The following is a 21,721-nucleotide window of genomic DNA, read 5'->3' as shown; positions in this document are numbered from 1 at the left end:
TTTGATCACCCTCAATTTTTTTAGTTTCGCCCGACTAAGTCTTTTAAGATATAATTATTCTGAACCTCCAAAGCAGATTTAGATGAACCGCTGCTGTTAATGATCTACAGTCATCACTGTAAACGATGACGTGGGTCTTAGAGAAAGTACGATATAGGCATTCATTCAAAACAATATTCCAAATGAGGACTCCTAGGATACAACCTTGGAAACACCCTCTCGAAATATCACGGGTATCAGGCCAAATTTAGATTTGAGAATAATCTTCCTATCCTGGAAATAACTTCTGACGATCTTGAATAACTGCATAGAGCAACCACCTGTTCTAATTCATTCAGGGGAGGGTGCTTTCTCATCAAAGGGAATCAAATGCGCCTTCAAAGTCAACAAATATTCAAAGTTCATATTTAGAACGAGAAGACTCAACATCAAAAAGCAAGTCGACAATTGCATCTTCGCACGGCCTGCATGAACAAAAAATATATTGCCTAGGAGAGATCTTGAGAGACGAAAAAATTTGGATTCTAAATGCAATTAAACAAATAAGATGTATACAAATAATAATCATTCAGTTTACTTTAAAATTTTGTTCCTCATACTAAATTTCCCTCCCTCTTGCTCAGTTAGGGGAAAGTTGAAATCTGATATAATAAGACGGGTATCAGGCCAAATTTACTTGCTCGACCATTCTATCTGCATATAACGGCTCTTGTCATAATCTTCACAATCTTCTGGTAGGTAGCATACTCCCACTCTTATTTTACCTTTGCAACCACACAACTTCTATGCTGGCATGCTAAGTTCTGAATCTGGGAAAACTTTTGTCGCACCCAGGAAAGAAAGCAGACCCACTCCACCTCTTCTCTATCCTTCCTAAAAACCTTACATATGCCCTCGTGGGTGGCACAGTTGATAGCATCGTCATCTTCCGCACACCGGGTGAAAAAGGCCTGAGTTCGAGTCCCATTGCTGAAGTGAGGAATTTTTTTAGCTTTTTTTCACAAAGTGGCTGAGTTAGTCGGTCTCAGGCAAGGGCAGCGTGCTTTTACCTCCCGGAAACTCGGATTTTTCGTCCAGCAAACAGAAAATCGATCACAGAACACACGCAATTTATAGACAATATATAAGGAGCAATGTGGCCTTAGTCTCTGATGATCCTAAAATGCTACAACAACAACATTCTTCCTGGCACCGAGTTGCCAGGACATATAAGATCGATACTATTGATAAAAGTACAAGGTGTATGACTTTCTGATAACCCTGTACTTCTGTCAGTAATATCGATCATAGATGCAAGAACATCCACACATTACTGAAGTTCTACAAACAAACAAAAAAAGAAAGAAAGAAGCATATCCTCCTATCCCACACGTGGTGACGGTTGCCCGCGTCAGAGTAAGCACGTGCACAACTACTGGAACGTATAGCGCGAAAGCGGCAGATGTCAAACAAGAGCGGAACTTTCGATTGCTTCGGAGACAGGTTGGGAACCAGCTTGGAAGCAGAAAGACTGTTCCTCTGGTTGCTGAAATTGTGTGGTTTCATCGATCTGATACCAACTAAAAATGTTTGTTGTTTATCCAGAAGAATCTAGTTGTGACTTCTGCCCCGGATATACCCATTAAGGTCGGAAGAAAGTGAAAGTATCAAGGTAAGCAACTTTCCACGCCATTTTGTTTTTAATGCTTTACAACACGTAATACATCGTCAAGGACAAAACTGCCTTTTTCTTTTCTTCAACACCAGGTTATTAAGTTAGTAGAAACACAGACAAAACAATGACTGGTTAGCTCCACTTCTGTTCGAGATCCTTCGGCAAAATGAAAAACACAATTTTATGAATCTGAAATACAAAAAAAAAAACGAGCTAATAAGCCATAAATATGTTTATAATTTTAAGGAATGCACGGCTAACGAGCAATCTCTTTCAAATGCGTTGCACAATAGACAGAGAGTTTGATTTAATCTCTGCTTTTGTAAGTTTTGGCAGGCGTACAATTATCAGCATTATGGTTTCCACAACTACTGGTAATAGATGTATTTTACGACATTTGATCTTTTATGCTTAATATTTTATGCTTTTAAAAATTAACAAACTGATTCATAAGTAAGAAGGAACAAAGATAATGGGCGTATCTCTTTCCAATCCCCCAAAAGGGAGGGAGCCCATGAATAAAGACAAGTTTTACGGTGATTCAGAGATGGTTACGAAGATTCATTAGTATGTTAAACTACAAAATGGTGCAATTTTAAAAAGAAAAGATGGTCATCATCATCATCATCGTGAACTTGATCCGTCTTAGGTCATTTAAGACCTGTTCAGTTGTAGCTCTAGATGGTGTTGATCTCGCCATCGTTGTCTCGGTCGGCCCACATCTCTTTTGCCTGTAGGTTTGTAGTTAAATGCTACTTTTGGGATCCGATTTGGGTTTTTCTCTCTATGTGACTCATCCATTTTTTCTGATGGTATGTTGATCATAAAGATCAACATACCATCATAAAGATCAACATACCATTAGAAAAAATGTTGTTCAATTAGTTGATTCTGAGTTTATATTTGTTTAAAAATATTTATACAATAAACTCTCATAATATATGATACCCTGGATTTACACCTAATGTTCAGCAGTTTTGGAAAAACATATTTCAGTGACCTTATTTAATTCTGTAAACATTTAGAGTCGTTTAAAGATACTACTAGTGATTAAATGTGAGTAACAGTTCAGTTTATTAAAAGTAAACAAATGAGAGAAAATAAAGTTTACGATACAGCAGATATGAAGGCACCTTCTGTAAGAGGTGCAAACAGGTGATCAAGAGAGCCCATGGTGTCCTATCGATGATTTATTCAATAATATCCCATAGAGGGTACACTTGGACACAGCATTCCCGCATTGGAATGCTGTGTCCAAGTGTGGAGACTCATTTGAAAAAAGACATTGAGCTTTTTGAAATGGTCCAAAAGACGGGCAACTCCAATGGTGAGATTGGCAGAACGACGACCGTATGAGGAAAGACTTCGATTATGTGGGCTACAGAGCTTGGCAACGAGGTACCTCAGATTTATATCTGATGTGCCTCGTTGCCCTGATTGAGGTTTATAAAGCTCTGAGAGGGATTAGTAAAATGAATGAAGGAGAAATTTTCACTGTTATAGGACCATAAGTTCAAATTATAGGCTGGGACAGCAAAAGCCTGTGGCTTTCTTGAACTATAAGGCTAATATAAATACTGATAATAATAAATCATATTATGATAAATTGAAATAAATTATTAAATAAGTTAAATAACGTAAATTTACAATATCCATGAAATTAATATCCTAATAATTATTACATGACATATAAATACAAGAGCTTCTCTCTCTCTCCTTTGCCTTTAGAAAAAGTTAATTTGCCTTTAGCCAGCGGGTGGTTAATTGTCCCAGCCACCAGCGGGTGGCTGGGACAAACTTCCATCTGTCGTTGTGGAAGTTGATAGCTTAAATAAATTCAAGGAGGAACTGGAAAAACGTTTAGAGGGAATGGTTGTGTGAATTTTTTTTTATTTTTTTGGCTGATGCTACATAAGCTCATACGCTTGCTTTCTTGCATCACATGCCTCTATTACTATTACTATTTTCTCTGTTTTTCTTTCTTTCTTTCTCTCTCTATTTCTCTTTCCTTCTTTCTCTCTCGCCCTAGGGAATTTTATTTAAATTCTCCTTTCTAGCGTGAAGATAGGATCCAGTAAGAATTCAGAAGCTCATCAGACAACTGCAAACTACACTTCTCGACAAAATTAACAGAACAAAATGTTTTTCATGATTATTTTATTGTGAACAGTGTCGCCGAAGGCAAATATTTGATATAATAGGCATACTGGCATTAAAATTCCAGGTATCCAACAGAAATCGATCTACCACCTTACAGAGTCGCACATTATGCAAATTATTCATGCCTATAAAAACACAGGTTATGACCACATCACTTCATTCGCGTTTTTTTTTGGCTTCCTCAGTGGGATAACCACATCTTCAGTACTCAGGATGGCAAGTCATCGTCATTTAGATAATTCTTTGAGATGGTGGGCCGTGGTGTGCATTGGGTTCCTCGATACGAGCGAAGCATCACTGTATGCCACAAGTTATCTAGAAATGATCCTGATCAGGCGCATCCCAGAATGGCTGCAGTCTATCTACTTATGAATGGGTTTTTTCAATAGGATACCATAACATATCTGAAGGCCAAAATTGAACAGCACTGGTTGGTTCCATGAATATAAGGGTGAATTCAGCGCACTGTGCTGGCGTCCCCTGTCATCAGATCTCAATTCAGTTCAGCAACTGAAGGATGGGGTGGAACAAGCTCTTCGGAGTAGAGTTCATAGCCATGTAATTTGTGATAACTGTGGGGAAAAATTTGACTCAGCATGGGCCAGCATTCCTGTGGGATGCTTCCGATATCTCGCTGATTCCATGCCACCAGACTATTCAGAGAACTAAAGTCGGACCTACTCGCTATTAGGTGGATGTGCGTACCTAATAGTGAGTAGAACCCTGTTTAATTTCCAGCCACATCATAGCATAGCATAGCATGTCTGTTTGATAACACTCTCCCAGCAGCAGTTATTCGATTGGTGCCTTATGTAAGTTGGTCTGCGATTACCCATAGGAGGAGGAGACATCCACTAAAAGTATATATTGCAAAATCGTTGAGGAGGGTTGGCGTCCAAACGCTTTAACATCCAAATTCAGAATCTGATATGTCTCTTTCGATTTTGCCATCTTAAAAGAAAATAGATACCATTAAAATTATAAGTATCATCCGTTATAGCTTTTGTGTTTGCAGAACAATCCAAACCATTAGAGTACATACAAGAAAGCACTGGTAGACCAACGGAGGGACTTAGCGAACTAAACCTCCCCTCCACCCAAGGCTAATAAAATAAATAATATAATGTTGTTTTATATTATATAATTGAACTCTTATGTGCTGATGGTTGAAGCTATCGTGGAACATACCAGCTTCTCCCCTATACTGTAAGAGGTGACCCCCATTTTTTTAAATATTAATCGGACATCTTTCAAACTGTCCTCATTGATCAAAATAAGTTTTTTTTTGTTTAATTAAAACACGATATGAGCATTTTCTTTCTTCCATTAGCAAACGTTATCTATACGTGCCAATTTTTAATTCATTATGGTGTTAAGTAGTAAGGGGAATAGATGGTTCTTAGGGAAAGGTGTTAAAAATGACTTTTGTTTACTCCAGCATTTCGATTACTACTGGTCTGTTGTTGTTTGTTTGATTTTTGGTGCAAGGGCTACCAAGGGCTACCAATGCACCCGATTACTACTGGTCTCACCTATCGTACTGTACCTTCACATCTGATAACATATTCGCTGTAGTTCTCATAAATTGCATTACAATTTTGGTTATTCTTCATGTCGGAACAAATCTGCTACCTTAAAGTGAATCATTGACGTACTTCCTGAAAGCACAATTACATTTTAGGGCGTTTGTTTCATGACCATGTGAAAACAAGCGAAGGTCTGTTGAAATGGAAAACTCATGAACGTGCTGTGACTGAAAACAAGGAGGCGCTGTGATCGCAGTGGGTGTTCCAAGGTCTGCTTCTGTAAAAGTCATGTTTGAGGACATTAAATGGCATTCCCACCCTGTAAGTAACTAAACTTTTCATCCGTTGACATCATGAATTTCAAACAAAACATAAAACAAAACTGAAAGGGCACGTGATGTAAGGATATGTGTTAGTTTAATTCTAGGTGTAACGTCTCTGTTAACAAAATATTAAAGTTTAATGTTTTATTACAACCTCATAATTTAAAATTATTTAAATACTTTGATTATATTTAATTTAATTTAATATTATTAAGTATTATGATAAGTTAATTATTATTATATTATGAATTTATGATAATTTAATTAGAATTAGCATTAGTAGGGGCATATCATGCAAGAAAGCAAGTTTATATATCATCAGTAAAAAAAAAAAAAAACCATACCCATTTCACCCATCCATTCACTCTCCAAATATTTGTCTAGTTCTGCCTTGAACTTATTTAAATTGCTGACCTCCACTACAACAGATGGAAGATTGTTCCAACTATCACAACCTACCGCACATCTATTCTACAATTGTCATTCCTCAATTTGAATTTATGCTCCCTCAGGTGAGTAATCTAAGTAAGAGGAAGAATCCCATTAACACTGAGCTTGCTCAATCCATTCAAGGCCTTATACACCCCAATTAGATCACCTCGCAGGTGCCTAGTCTCCAGAAGCTGCAATTTTCAGCACTTAAGCCTTTCTTGGTAACACCAACCCTTTGTTCCCCTCACCAATCTCGTTGCCCTTCTTTGTACTCGTTCCAGCAGCTCTACATCTTTCCTAAAATGAGGCCTACAGACCTGTATACAGTATTCAAGGTGTGACCCGACCATTGCCTTATACAAGAGGACAATCACGAAATTTCTGTATATCATTGACAAGACACAATGAGCTACTCTTGCAGCCTTTTTGCACTGCTCAGAAACTTCATATCTGACTGCAGAATTGCCCCTAGGTCCTTTTCATTCTCCCCTACTCTGAATGTAGTACCATCCAGTTGATACGTTACTCTGGGGTTACTACTAACCATATGCAGTACTTTACATTTGTCAATGTTAAACTTCATTTGCCACCTCTCAGCCCATCTGTTCAACTTTTCTAGATCTTGTTGCAGCGTACTGTCATTAGTGTCCTTAACAACCCTGCCAACCTTCGTATCGTCTGCAAACTTGGACATTAAGCTTGATATACCATCACCAATATCATTTTTAAATAGAGAAAACAATAATGGACCCAACACTGAACCCTGAGGGACTCCAATAATAACATTAGTCCATGAAGAGCAGTGTCCATTGATAACCACTCTCTGTCTTCTCCCACTCAACCATCCTTTTATCCATTGTAGCAACTTACCCCTTAATGCCATACTGCTCCAATTTGTACAGTAGTCTTCCATGTGCCACAAGATCAAAAGCTTTCCTAAAATCCAACTATATGATATCAAAATTATTCTTTGCATCCAATTCCTTTGTGACCACATCATAGTATCAAATCAAATTTGTCAGACAAGACTTCCACTTATAACTTCAGTCTTGTCTAGATGATCCTGCATCGCTTCCTTAACCAGTGACTCCATTATTTTCCCTGGAACAGAAGTTAAGACTAACAGATCTGTAATTACTCGTGTCCCTCTTTATTATTATTATATCATAATTATTATTATATTATGATAATTTACAAATGATTTAAATACTTTGATTATAATTAATTTAATTTAATATTATTAGTTCATTAATTCGAATATATATATTTTTTCTTTATCTAAAGCTAGATTGTCAAGTTCCCAAACAACTGCTAGATAGAGAGCTCCATCTACTGTTATTTCCAGGAACTATGGCTATATCCAATTTTTTTGACGACGCTAGTAAAACTTCAAAGACGTACTTTACTTTCGGTGTTGTATCCTGCTCTCTGGGAGGATTAGTGTTCACCATTGGAATTATTCTTGTGGTCTTGGGATCGTCTACAGTGGAACCGGATGGTTTGTGGATATCTGGGATTGTGCTACTTTTAATTGGCGCCATCATGTTTTTCTTAGGAATCTCCTGTATTGGAGTTTATCTTTTGAAAGAAGATCAAAGACGTCACGAAGAAGATCGAGCTGCTGCAAGGAATTATGCTGAGAGCCTGAGGGGTTCGAGCCAAATAATTCTGGCGGAGTAAACGAACTGTTTCATAAATACTAAAAGAAAATGAAAATTAAAACTGTGTGTTAAAACATTTTGCATAAAATAACATGAAACAAACAAAAAATAAATAAAATAATAATAATAACAATAACAACCGAGTGTAAATTTAATGAGGGATAGATAAAAGAAGTTTGCATCTTATATATTTGGTACTAATATACATAAAAGATGTATAATAGTCACTTCTTGTATAGTGAACTTTCCAGAACCAATAATTGACATTTTTGAACAATTTGTAGAAGAAATAACGCGATTTTTTTATCACTTGGTACAATGTTATGTTTTGTGATTATTTTAAATAATAACTCGATGAACAAAGGCCTGAAAAAATATTTTTAGAATTTCTAAATACAGTACAGTACTTCTTACAATGCATTCTGCATAAACCTTATAATTTATTAAAGAAGTGGTTCTAGTGCCGCCATCTGGTGGATATAATAAGTACTATTACATAAACATGCTATAATAGTTGTTATGTATAACACTATAAACGATATATTGTGTGTGTGGTCGTTTTAATTAATAACTCAATAAACAGATGTTAATAATGAAAAATAATAAGTAAATTAATTAAAGCAAATTAACAGATAAGTAGACTAAAATAAATAAGAAAAATATTACGTTAATATTTAAAGTAAATAATTTGTAATGACCTGAATGTGCTGCACTCCAACTATTTATTTATTTTTAATTTATATTTAACATACACTTCGGTAAAATTGTGCTAACCAGCTAGATACGACTGGTATCCAGCTGGTAATTTTATAAAAATACCAGAAAATATTTTAATGCAGTCATTATTATTATTTTTTTGCCCTTTAAGCGTTAATACACGAATAAAACTCATTTTGTAATATTAGTAAACACAGCTGGCTCAGCAGATTAAATAGAAAGAATGTGGCGCCATCTAAGCATTAATTTCAAATCAAAAATAATGTTTATTTAATAATTATTTATAATATTTAAAAATAAAATTATTTTTTTCATTATTAATGTTTGTTTTTGTCAATTTTATCTAAATTTTGATTAATTCAAGTTTATTTATTTTTAATTAATTTGCATATTTAAAAATTTCTTTTTAATTTATCTTGTTTTGTTTTCGATTTAAATATTAAATATACTGTATAATAAAAATTTGTAAGCGCTTCAAATGTTGAGGGATCCAATAAGGGAACACAATACAATTGTATTTAAGTTAATTGTAACTCGTTCACAATTTAATATCGATTAGTATAATAATAGATATTTGGATTTTGATATTTTATACTTATTTCTCATGTTATGGGTATTTAATTTATCTTAATCACAATTTTAAGAAAATTGTCTTTATTATTCTGTTATTGTGGTGTACTTATTGAATAGATAACAAAAAAAGTTAGAGGGTGTATATTTTATGAAGTATATTTTAGGGTGTATATTTATAATATTGATAGTAATTTGTTTTTATAGGTCAATAATTTGTAGATTTGATGAACAGTTTTTATTTTAATTATGGGAGAAAAATAAAGTGGAATTAGAAGCAAAAGCTGTGGTTTGGAACATTAAACTTAATACAAGCCGCTGTTCATGGTTCGATCATCAGTACAGGAAGTTTTTTTATATCCAGTCACGTCTCGGGTCTAAAATTTTCCCAGAAGCTAAAGGCTGTTTTAGAATGTTAAGGCAACGACATTGACTGGGTACGCGAGGACCTTAATGCCTGCAGATATAGGTCTTACCTTCTGGCATTAGGTAAACAAGTTGGGATGGACCATGTCAGCAATTATATAGGTTAAGTTGTTTGCGAACAAAAAATGAATTAAGTTAAATAAATAAATAAAAAAATTAAAAAACAGGCATTCTGACAAGAATTGTGCGCGTGGGATTTCAATAATTTTCAAACGAAAGTTTTTAACATCAAGAAACAAAAAAAAAAAAAAAAATTATAACCATGCTCTTAAATTGCACAAGGAAACATTCCAACCACCACAGATTACTGCCATTGCTGAAACGGGCAGTAACCTTAAGGATTTCATATAAACTGAAGATTGGATTAATAATCCCGTTTGGTTTTATTCTTTGACTGTAAATATTGTACGAATTTCACAAAGGATCATTTAAAATCACTGTACAACGCACATTTATAATACTAAATGGTCACTTTTAAATACACCTACCCTTATAATGAAATGAAGTTCTGCTTCAGTAACAGCATCATGGTGTAAAATCACTTCAGTAAAGACACTTTCTCTTACAAGCTTTTTCACTGGAACCGGGATCACGCCAATTCGTTGTAAGATAATTCGGTGCATAACAGTTCAGTTTAAGTGACAATTCGGTGTATGGCAATTTGGTGAAAGATAGTTGGTGGTGGTGGTGAATTATTTGGGGGAATTCGGTGTATCGCAAAACAAGAGAAAATCTGAACTTTTAACATGCCATGCTGTAAATGGAGAATTTAGCGATGACGATATAGTTTTTTATATTTTTGATGGAATATACTATCGACCTTCTACTCTTTTTTTTTTTTTTTTTAGGAGATCCTATTTGAAAAGTGCCACGGACAGGTTAAAGATTGGGAAACAAAAAAACATTTTTCGCACTTTATTTTCAATTCTGCTAAGTTGCATTTTTTAAGTAATAAGGGGGGGGGGGGTTGTTCTAGAGACCAAGGTAGAGATCATTAATGGATGTTGGCTGGATAATGTGCATTTTTTGTCGTTCGGTTTGCAACCCGCAGTATAGTTTTGGATGGGTTAAAGATGGGAGGGTTAGCCTACCTCAAAATATGGTAAGGCTACCTAAAAGAAAGAATAAATAATCTTATCTGGATTAAAGGTTACAATATGGACGAAATAATGCTGAAATAAGCAGGTATTCATTTGCCAACCTGCCCATAGAGAAGAATCGGCGTGAATCCTTTTACAACATATAAATGGAAAAAATATATATTATCTTCTTTTTACTAAAATTCTACATTCCTCCTTTTTAAGTTGCGAAAATTTCTGTTGTTCCCTAAACCTTTTACTTCATTGATTTTTTTTTAAATTTCTGATCTCTGTGTGATACAGCAAATTCAAACATCAAATTGTCGTAGCCACCAATTGCCTTTCACCAAATTATCATATCATACAGCAAACTCATACGTAACAGGTGAATGAGAGCAAAATGTCATTCGCTAAGTTGTCTTGTACACCGAACTGTCGCATACAGCGAATTTAGAGAGAGAGAGAGAGAGAGAGAGAATCTTTATTGCAACTAGATGAATACCTTCTCTGTGGATGCGCTCTTGTTTAAAGACGCGTGGGTAGGTGACACTTAGCCCCCATACTTAGCAAACGAGTTTTGTCGTAGCACAGGAGAGCTTGGCAGATGGTTTGGAGAGGAGCACGTGCTTGTTCTTATTGGATTCGAGGGAGCTGCTAAGACCTCTTTCCCAAAGGTTTCATTGGTGCAAAACTTATTCTAGTTGACATCGAGGTGCTGTAATTCCGTTAGCATTTGATTTGGGAGGAAGCGATCTGAGATATGAAGTCTTTTTTTTTTTAACTTAGCATTAGCATTAGTAGAGGCATATGATGCAAGAAAGCAAGCTTATTCAGCATCAGCCAAAAAAAAAAAAAAAAAACCTCTCCCATTTCACCCCTCCGTTCGTTCGAAATACCTGTCCAGTTGAGCTTTAAATTTGTTTAGGCTATCAACTTCAACAACAAGTGATGGAAGTCGGTTCCACCAACCAACCACCCGCTGGCCAAAGGCAAATTTCCGCACATCTATCCGACATCCGTCCTTCCTCAATTTGAATTTATGCCCTCTGAGGTGATTATTCTGAGAAAGATGAAGAATCCTATTGGCATTGAGCATGCTCAAACCATTCAAAGCCTTATACACCTCTATCAGATCACCTCGCCGGTGCCTAGTCTGCAGACTCTGTAATTTGCAAAACTTAAGCCTTTCTTCGTAAGAGCAACCCTTTGTTCCATTTACTAATCTTGTTGCCCTTCTCTGTACCCGTTCCAGCAGCTCTACATCCTTCTTGAAATGAGGCCTCCAGACCTGTATACAGTACTCAAGATGTGGCCTAACCATTGCCTTATACAAGGGAATGATCACCTCCTTATCCCTGCTAGAAACATTCCTGTATATCATTGACAAGACACCATGAGCTACTCTTGCAGCTCGTCTGCACTGCTCAGAGAACTTCATATCTGCCTGCACAATTACCCCCAGGTCCTTTTCATTCTCCACCACTGTCAGTGTAGTACCGCAGAGTTGATACATTGCTCTGGGGTTACTGTTACCCATATGTAGTACTTTACATTTGTCAATGTTAAACTTCATTTGCCACCTCTCAGCCCATCTGTTCAACCTTTCCAGATCCTGTTGCAGCAGCATAGCGTCAGTAGTGTCCTTAACGACCCTGCCAACCTTTGTATCATCTGCAAACTTAGACATTAAACTTGATATCCCATCATCAATATCATTCATAAACACCGAAAACAACAATGGACCCAACACTGAACCTTGAGGAACTCCACTAATAACATTAGTCCACGTTGAGCAGTGTCCATTGATTACCACTCTCTGTCTTCTGCCACTCAACCATCCCCTTATCCATAGCAGCAATTTGCCTCCAATGCCACACTGCTCCAATTTGTGCAGCAGTCTTCCATGTGCAACAGTATCAAAAGCCTTTCTAAGATCCAAATATATAATATCAAAGTTATTCCCTGCATCCAGTTCTTTTGTGACTACATCATAGTATCCAATCAAATTGGTCAGGCAAGACCTGCCCTTAACAAAACCGTGCTGCGTCTGAGCTATAACTGAATTCTTGTCTAGATGATCCTGCAGTGCTTCTTTAACCAGTGCCTCCATTAATTTACCTGGAACAGAAGTTAAACTAACAGGTCTATAATTACTTGTGTCAGCCTTTGATCCTCCTTTGTGAATTGGGGTTACATTTGCACATCTCCAGTCTATGGGTACCTCCCCTGAGTCCAAAGAAGCTCTCATAATTATGGCTAGGGGTTTGCATACTTCCTTTGCTGCCTCCTTTAATATAACTGGATAGATCCCATCCACCCCAGGTGCCTTTTTTATGTTTATCCTCAACAATCTCTCCTCCACTTTCCTCTCAGTTATTACAAAATCATCCAGCTCACTGCCAATGTTTACTTTACCTACATCATTCTCCTTCCTGAATAACTCCTCATGCGTGAATGTAGATGCAAAATACTCGTTTAGATTGTTAGCCACCTGAGCAGGATCCTCAACTGTTGAACCATCAATATCCAGTGGACCAATCTGATTCATCCCTTTCCTTCTCGAGTTCAAGTATGTAAAGAACTCCTTTCTGTTTTTCTTTGCATCCTTTGCCAAGGATTTTTCGTAGTCTGCCTTTGCCTGCCTAATCTCCTTTGTGACTTGGTTACAGACCAACTTATATCTATCATAGGCTTCCATGTCACCCATTAATTTGTATGTATCCCATGCATTTTTCTTCTCTGCCACATGTCTCATTAGTCCATCTGACAACCATTTAGGCCTAAACCTTGAACAATATTTCTTAGTTGGTATGTAAAGCCTGGTAGCCACCAAGATTAGTTCCTTGAATGCTTCCCATTTTGAGTTTGCTGTTGGTAACATCATCAGTTGGTCCCACTGTATAGAATTTAAATACTGTCTCAGACCATCATAGTCGCCTTTACGAAAACAAAAACCCTTCCCTTTACCTCTGATGGTAGTTACCTCCTTGAGTAAATCCCACTTCAACACACTGTGATCACTGCCACCTAGTGGTTCATTTATCTGCAGGTTCTTAATGCATGAAGAATCACTACTGATAATCAGATCAAGAGTATTGCTCCCTCTTGTTGCCTCACGAACATGCTGATGTAGAAAACAATCATCCAATAAATCCACAAAAGCCTTGCTAGTGTGCGAGTGACCAACCCACAAATTCCAGTCAATATCTGGGAAATTAAAATCCCCCATTATAAGACTCTCTGATTTACTGGCCCACTCTATTTCCCTGTACAATATATTATTATACTCATCAGAGTCATTAGGCCTATAGCACACTCCTACTCTCAATTTTGATTTCCCTATGCTTATGTCACACCAAACTGACTCGACACTGCCCTGTCCATCGATGTCAACTGGCTTCACTTCCTTTGACTTTATGTGTTTCTTAATTAATAGCATAACCCCTCCTCCCCTCCTGTCCTGTCTATCCTTTCTATATACATTGTATTCCCCAAATTCCAGTTCCGCATTACTTATATCTGTGTGACACCACGTCTCTGATATCCCAACAATATCTGCCTTTGATGTTTTGAGCAATACCTCAAATTCATCAAATTTATTTACCAAACTCCTAGCATTGGTGTACACGCAGGTATACATGCACCTGTTTCTATTCTTAGCTACCCTAACACAACCCATGTGTTTACTTGTAACGCAATGACTACCAGCAGTCTCTGAAATATCCTGCATCTTGTTTTTCAGACTTCTGCTCATTTGAATAGAAGCAGTGCAAGAATCACTTCCACCTCTGCCAGTGGCTACTGTTAATCTATTAGTCCTTGTATCCCCCCCAACTAGCAGTTTTCCGACCCACCTAACACTGCCTCGACAGCATCAGCAAAAATTCTTGCACCCTTTCTATTTAAGTGTATCCCATCCCTGTAGAAGCAATCTCTCCTGTTAACAAGTACAGTCCAGGCTGAAAAAAATTCTACCCCTTGAGCCTTGCACAATCCCTCCAGGGCCGAATTGATCGACAAGGCTCTCATCATATACTCCCTCCTATCGTGTCTGGGCAGAATTGCAGACACTTTCAAGTTCAACCCTAATTCACGGCTTTTTTTCAACAGTGACCTGTACTTGCTAAGTAATTCCGATGCTTCGAGCTTCCGAAGTCTCCGATGCTTCGAGCAGAGCATCGAGGTTGACCGAAGTTCTGGTTTATTCGCCAGTACCATGAATCCCAAATGGACAGTGTTGAGATTTGGTTTGTGACCTTCTTAACTGTGGCTACCAGTCGCTGTATCTCAATAATTTCAGGTAGTCACTGCACCTCCAGTGAAGTAGCTAAGGTTGTAGTTCTGTCCTGTGGTGGGAGACAAGCTTTCCGGTTAGCCCATTTAAGAAGCTAGAATTCTGCATCGAGGATTGTAGTAGCTGCTGATGCCCACACTTCAGCGGCATAGAGGAGTGGAGAAAAAATACTGTTCTAATGAATTTCCTATTTGAATATCCTTGACATAGATAAATTGCTGTTTATTCACTCAATTTGTCATTGACTAAGTTGTCTTATGCACAGAACTCGCATACAGCGAATTATCTTGCAATAAATTGAAGTGGACCCTGAAAACCAGCTTAAGAGTATACACATATATAAATAAATAAATAGAGATTTAAAAAAAAAAAAAAAGCATTAGAGTAAATGCAGTATGATATCGTTAGAGGAGTTTACAATAAATCATGAATATAATCGTTAATCGTAATTAGCAACCAACGGATTGAACCAACCACGGCCCAGTCAAAGTGGGAGGGTACTACTGCAATCTCGCTTCTGACCACACAGCTAGGTGAGGCCTGAATGGATGTCAGTATAATGTATACTCAAGAGAGGATCCAGACCTACATTTGGATGAAAGTGAGGTGGGAACAAAATGTTTCTTTTTCATCAAAACATTCGCCGTGTGAGTAAGAAATTTGCGGTTATACAAGATTCGTCCATGTTTAACTCGGTCTTTATTTGATTCTTACTTTTTTTAATTTTTAAGAGAACATTATAAATATCATAAAGCCGTTTTCATGACTAATCCCCGTAATGTTGCTCTCCTTGCCACTGTACTCCCCAAATTCCAATTCTGCATTCCTTATATCGTGTGACACACATCATAAAAGCTATTTACACTACTGCCTTTGATGTCTTGACCAGAACCTCAAATTCATCAAATTTATTTACTACACTCCTACCAATCGTATAACGCAAGTACACATGCATGTATTCTTGTTCATAGCTACCCTAACAGAGCCCATGTATTTACTTGTTCCGCCATGACTCCCAGCAGTCTCTGAAATCCCCCGCACCTTTTTTTAACAGGCTGCTGCTCATTCCAATAGAAGCAGTGTATAAGAATCACTTTCCACCTCTGCCAGCGGCTACTGTTAATCTATTAGTCCGTGTATCTCCCCCCCCCCCAAGCTAGCAGTTCCTTGGATTCAGTGGATGTCTCTATGTACTGGAGATGTGCGAATGTATCCCCAGATGTGCGAATGTATCCCCAGGATTGAAGGGTGACATGAGTAATTACGAACATGTTAGCTTGACTTCTATTCGAAGGAAAAAAATGGAGTCACTGGTTTAAAAAGTAATGCAGGACCATCTAGACAGAAATGCAGTTATAGGACTCTCAGGGCACGGATTTATTAAGGGGCCATATTGTCATATCAATCTGTTTTGATATTACACCAGTGTGCAAAATTTATGAACCAGTCAGGTTTTCCCCTGTAGCTTCTCATAGGAGTGGCCTGGATATGGGAAAAGCATCCAAAGGAACGTCGTGAGGTACAGAAATGATGAAGAAAACAACACCGAGACAACAACGAAAACAAAATGGTACAGGGGAACTTTATTAAAAAATGGCAACATAGCACTGGCAACCATGATACAGATGCATCACTGCCAAATATGGAACAAAGGGAAGAGGTGGTCCTCAGTAGGAGATATGGCCACCCCTAATGTCGATGCAGGCTTTGCACCGCCTGTCCACACTTTGAACAATGTTGTTGATAAGTTCTTGCGGTAACATCGTCCATTCCTCTGTCAGCGCCATCTTCAGCTGGTGAACATTTTCTGGTGGGTGTGGACGTGCAGCTAGGCGTCTCCCCAGAGCGTCCCATATGCGTTCTATGGGATTAAGATCAGCAGAAATGGGCAGGCCAATCCATACGAACAATGCCCTCACTTTCCAAAAGCATATCAACAGCTGCAGTGCGATCGGGTGTGGCGTTATCATCCATAATCACGAACTCGGGGCCAATGGCATCTCGGAACAGACGCACATGGGGAAGGATTACCTCAGTACAGTAGCGTGCACCAATTACCGCCTTCCAGTATCTGGAGTTGTGTACGTCCATCCAAGATAACGCTTGCCCAGACGAGAACACCTCGACCGCCATATCGATCCTTTTCAGTGATGTTTTCGGGGTGATACCGTGTACCAACCACTCGCCAGATTAGCTGACGTCCAGAATCGCTGCTGAGACTGAACCTACTCTCATCAGTAAAAAGTATCTTAAGTAAAGATTTTATGGTTGTAATCGTTAGAAATAGTGTTGGTCCTTAAGTTTTCCACACCAGTATATGACAGTGACAAAGGAACCGGATGCAAAAAATAATTTTTACATCATATACTTAGGTTTCAGAAAAACTATTTACACTGCTGCCCATAAAAGACCTCTGTACATATTGGAGTAGTGTGGCACTAAGAGAAAGTTACTGCGATGGATAAAGGGATGGTTGAGTGGGAAAAGACAGAGTTGCTAACAATAGGTCTTCTTAGAAAAATGTGTTTAATGGAGTCCCCCAGGATTCAGTGCTGGGTACTTTGTTGTTTCAATATTTATTAAAGATATTGGTAGAGGTATATCCGATTTTAAGTCTGTTTGCAGACTTATAAAGGTTTGCAGGACGGTTAATGACAGTAATCAGGGTATACTACTGCAGAAAGATCTAGAAATATTACGCAGATCGGTTGAGAAGTGGCAATCGAAGTTTAACATTGACAAATGCAAGGTACTAGTAGCAATCCCAGATTAACGTAGCAAATGTGTGGTACCACACAGTTGGTACGTTAATGGAGTTGAGTATGAAAAAGGCAAGTGGAGAATGAAAAATACCTGGGGGGAATTTTACAGCTAGACTTGAAGTTCTCTGAACAGTGCAGGCAAGCTTCCAATGACGGCCTATGAGGTTTTATCAATGTATACAGGAATTTTGCCAGTAGGGATAAGGAGGTGATTATCCCATTGTATAAAGCTATGGTTAGTCCACTTCTTGAGTAGCATACACATCTGGAAGTCACATTTGCGGAAGGATGTGGATCTGTTGGAGCAGGTGCAGAGAACAGCAACATGACTGGTGAGGTGAACAAAAACGTATTCTTACCAGGAAAGCCTTCAGTTCTTCAAATTTCAGCGTCTGGAGACTAGATATCTGCTATAAGATTTAACTGAGGTGTTAAACGCTCATAATGGATTGAGCTTACTCGATCCATTCTTAGAAACCCTTTCTTTTGCTCAGACTACGCAAGCAAGGGAGATATATTCAAATTGAGGAAGGACAGTTGCAGAACACATGTGCGAAAATATATCTTCAGCCAGCAGGTAGTTGATTGTTGGAAAAAACTTCCATCTGGTTATGTTGCACTGAGTAGTATGAATAAATTCAAGAATCCGATAGGCCTCTCGTTTGATCGAACTGTAGCCACAGAAAGCCCCAAAATAAGTGACAGAAAGTTGAATAGGTACTTTGCAACGATCTTTACAGCTGAAACACTATTCGAACTACTAAGGATGAGTGAGACGGAGTCAGAATACTGTAAATTACGTGATATATCCATCTCAGAGAAGAGTATATGGGGAAAACTAAGGTTGATTGAAGGCAGGGGTCCAGAAATGGTATACACCCTGTTATACTTAAAAAGACTGCATATGAGTGCATCATTCCGTTGAGGATGTTGAGATCATGATTGGATACCGAGGAGATATCTCCCGTGGAAGGGAGAAGCGCCAATGTGTCACCAATGTGCAAAGGACATGTGGAAGTAATGGGAAACTATAAAGCGGTGAGTTTGGCTTCAGTGATGGGTAAGGACATGAAGTCTCGGATTAAGATAGGATATAGGAGCATCTCAATATGAATGGTATCCTTAATGGAGCACATGGGGTCATGAAGAGAAAGTTTTACCTAACCCATACAGTTAATTATTATGACGAAGTCATAAAACAATTGGATATAATAACAACTTTGATATTATTTACATTGATTTCAGTAAAGCTTTCAATACGGATCCTCCATGGGAAGCTGGAGCAAACTGGAATTATGGCGAGATCCATTATTGGCGATATCGTTTGATCAAGGCTGGTTAAAAGATAGTAAACAGAGAGCAGTCATAATCGAAATACAATCAGGGTGGACCAGTGTAGAAAGTACAGTTCCACAGGGATCAGTGTTAAGGCCAATTCTGTTTTTTATCATTTATATTGATGACAGAGAGAGAGAGAGAGAGAGAGAGAGAGAGAGAGAGAGAGAGAGAGAGAGAGAGTGAGTGAGTGTGTGTGTGTGTGTGTGTGTGTGTGTGTGTGTGTGTGTGTGTGTGTGTGTGTGTGTGTGTGTGTGTGTGTGTGTGTGTGTGTGTGTGAGAGAGAGAGAGCAGGGAAAGTTGTAAAAGTTTAATGATACTTTAGAGGTAAGAATGGTAGTTACTGACTCAAACCAGGCTATCCTGATTCAGGATTTAGATCACTTGTAGAACTTGTCTGAAAGTGAAAAATGAAGGCTAATGCTTCTAAAAGTAAGGTTTCTCATCCAGGGAACAATATTCAAATTATTTTATTAGCCGCCCAGAATTTCTTCTATATACCCATTTATGTAATGTGTCTGTAAATTGCGTGTGTTCTCTGGTCGATCTGCCTGTTTTTTTTTTGGCGAAAAAAACAGTTTCTGGGGAAGAAAAAAAAAAAACCTTGCTATCTACGCCTGAGACCGACTAATTTAGCCACTGAGTAAAAAAAGCCCATCAAAGTTCCTCGCGTCATTGACGGGATTCGAACCCGGGCCTTTTCCACCCGGTGTAGGGAGAACGGGAATCGATACAACTGTGCAGACTCACTTAGGGAACAGAAATGCAGCACGAAAAACGCTTAGGGTTACGATTTTCCATGTAGTGTAACTAGGCGTCTGAGAAGGCACCTGGTGTCTTGTCATGTTTATGACACATATTAGGGCCTTCGCAAGCAGTGAAAATGACCGCATTTAGAATACCGTTTCAAGTCTGGAAGCTACACTTGAATAAATACATAGAACTTCTAGAAGGGATTCAAAGAAAGTGCAACCAGGTTGGTAAGGAGTGCCAGTCGACGTCCACATGAAAAACAGATTAAAAAGTGCAGAGCGCAAAACTGGACATCTTAGTGCGAAAAGGGGTGGACGTATATAATGTCCTAAAGGGAATTAGGACAACGTATTGTAGATTATTGGAATGAACTGCCTGCAACAGTCGTCCAAGTTAGTAGTTTGAAGTTCAAAGCGAAATTGGATAGGCTTTTTGGCGATGGGAAAGATATAAATAGTAGATTTTTTTTTTTCTTATATCACTTAGTTATTATAATATTACTACTAAGAATACTAAACGGTATTTTTGGCATGGTGACCATAGAATAACGATGAAATGTCAATGTTTGGTCACATGACATCAGTACGGCGTATGATTCCCTCCAATGGCTAAACAGGCCTGACAGCGGTGAACCATGCTCGATATAAGGGTGTCTATAAGATTCTGTGGCAACAAATTCCATTCTTCCACCAGAGCAGACCTTAACTCGCCAAGTGACAGACGAGTTGCCTATCAGTGTGCAATGCGATGCCCAAAGGCGCCCCCACACCTATTCGATCGGATTTAGGTGTGCTGATCATGCTGGCCACGGCAGTCGTTGGATATTTTCAGTTTCATGATATTCCTCCACCAATTGAGCTCTGTGTGAGTGGCGTTGTCGTCCATGAAAAGAAAATCTGGGCAATCGCACCTGCAAAAGGTTGCATATAGGGTTCGAGGATCTGTTCACGGAACCACGGCGCAGTTACGATACCATTACAAAAACATGAAGAGGGGTGCGGCCATTGATCAGTATTTTGCCCACAAGAGAACACTGCCTCTACCATAAGCGTGGAGGCGGTGTTCTCTGACCCTTTCTCTGATGTTGGAGGGGTGCTACCATTGCCTCCAGATGAAATAACTTCTAGAATCTGTTTGTAGGCTAAATCGGGATTCATCAGAGAACAGAACTGTAACCATTTTGTCAGGGCTCCAAGTCCTTCCAGTCACATGTTCACGGCACCAGTTTCGATGAGCTCTGCGGTTGTTTTGAGTTAACAGGATACAAACCACTGGCTTCCTTGCTTAGAGTCCACTTGGTATAACTTGAGCCTTCTAACACAGTTCGGTTGGAAATATTTTCGCCTATGGCCACAGCAACCTGAAGATACCGTTGATGACATCGCAGGGTTTCGTCTTGCTGTTAGAGATAGATAGCGGTCTGTTTTGGTTTTGGTTGATACAGCTCTTGCGCGACCTTGCCCTGCTCTTCTTATAAACGTTCCTGTCTCCTGAAACTGTTTCCATAAGTGTAAATTGGGATTCGAAACCAGCAGCTAGTGGCCCAATATATCCAAAGATGTATCCTTCCTGTATCCTTATATGCTTCGACAATTTGGTCCTCTGCTCCAAATACTTATATCAGGAAATTTCTCAGCCTGGAATACTGGTTGCTCCGGTGGTTAAATAGGATCGCAGGGAAGCCCTTCACAATTTCGAAATCCATACTGTACGCAAACTTGAACACAGCTCCGTGGATTCAGATGATCACAATACGTAACATCTGCACTCTGGCACAACTTCTGACTGGGAGTTTAGATGCCCCTCAAATTGAAAATCTTGTAGTTAGGCCCCGCCCTGGAGCCCGCCTCCACAACCCTCATAGTCTCCGAAGCGCTCTCCACCACACGGACGGATTAAAGCGGATGTTTCCTGCCAATACTCTGGAGCTGTTTAGAGACCTCAAAATAGACCCGGACAGGTACTGCCACGAGAAAACTTACAGGAAGCTCATTGCAGCGGATCTGTATACGAAACTAGAAATATGATG

General features: G+C 38.6%; 1 long non-coding RNA gene across 1 annotated transcript; it reads left to right on the top strand.

Moving 5' to 3' along the window:
• The first annotated feature begins 1,460 nt into the window (after positions 1-1,460).
• On the top strand, positions 1,461-7,805 carry LOC150075806 (uncharacterized). The gene is made up of 2 exons (XR_016547819.1): positions 1,461-1,651; positions 7,380-7,805. It is a non-coding gene; the product is annotated as an uncharacterized LOC150075806 (long non-coding RNA).
• The last annotated feature ends 13,916 nt before the right edge of the window (positions 7,806-21,721 follow it).

Source organism: Mastigoproctus giganteus, chromosome 13 (assembly GCF_048544385.1).
Source record: "Mastigoproctus giganteus isolate SK-2022 chromosome 13, ASM4854438v1, whole genome shotgun sequence".
In the NCBI taxonomy this organism is placed as follows: domain Eukaryota; kingdom Metazoa; phylum Arthropoda; class Arachnida; order Uropygi; family Thelyphonidae; genus Mastigoproctus; species Mastigoproctus giganteus.
Note: the sequence above shows the minus strand (reverse complement) of the source record. Positions and strands in the feature narration are given on the sequence as shown.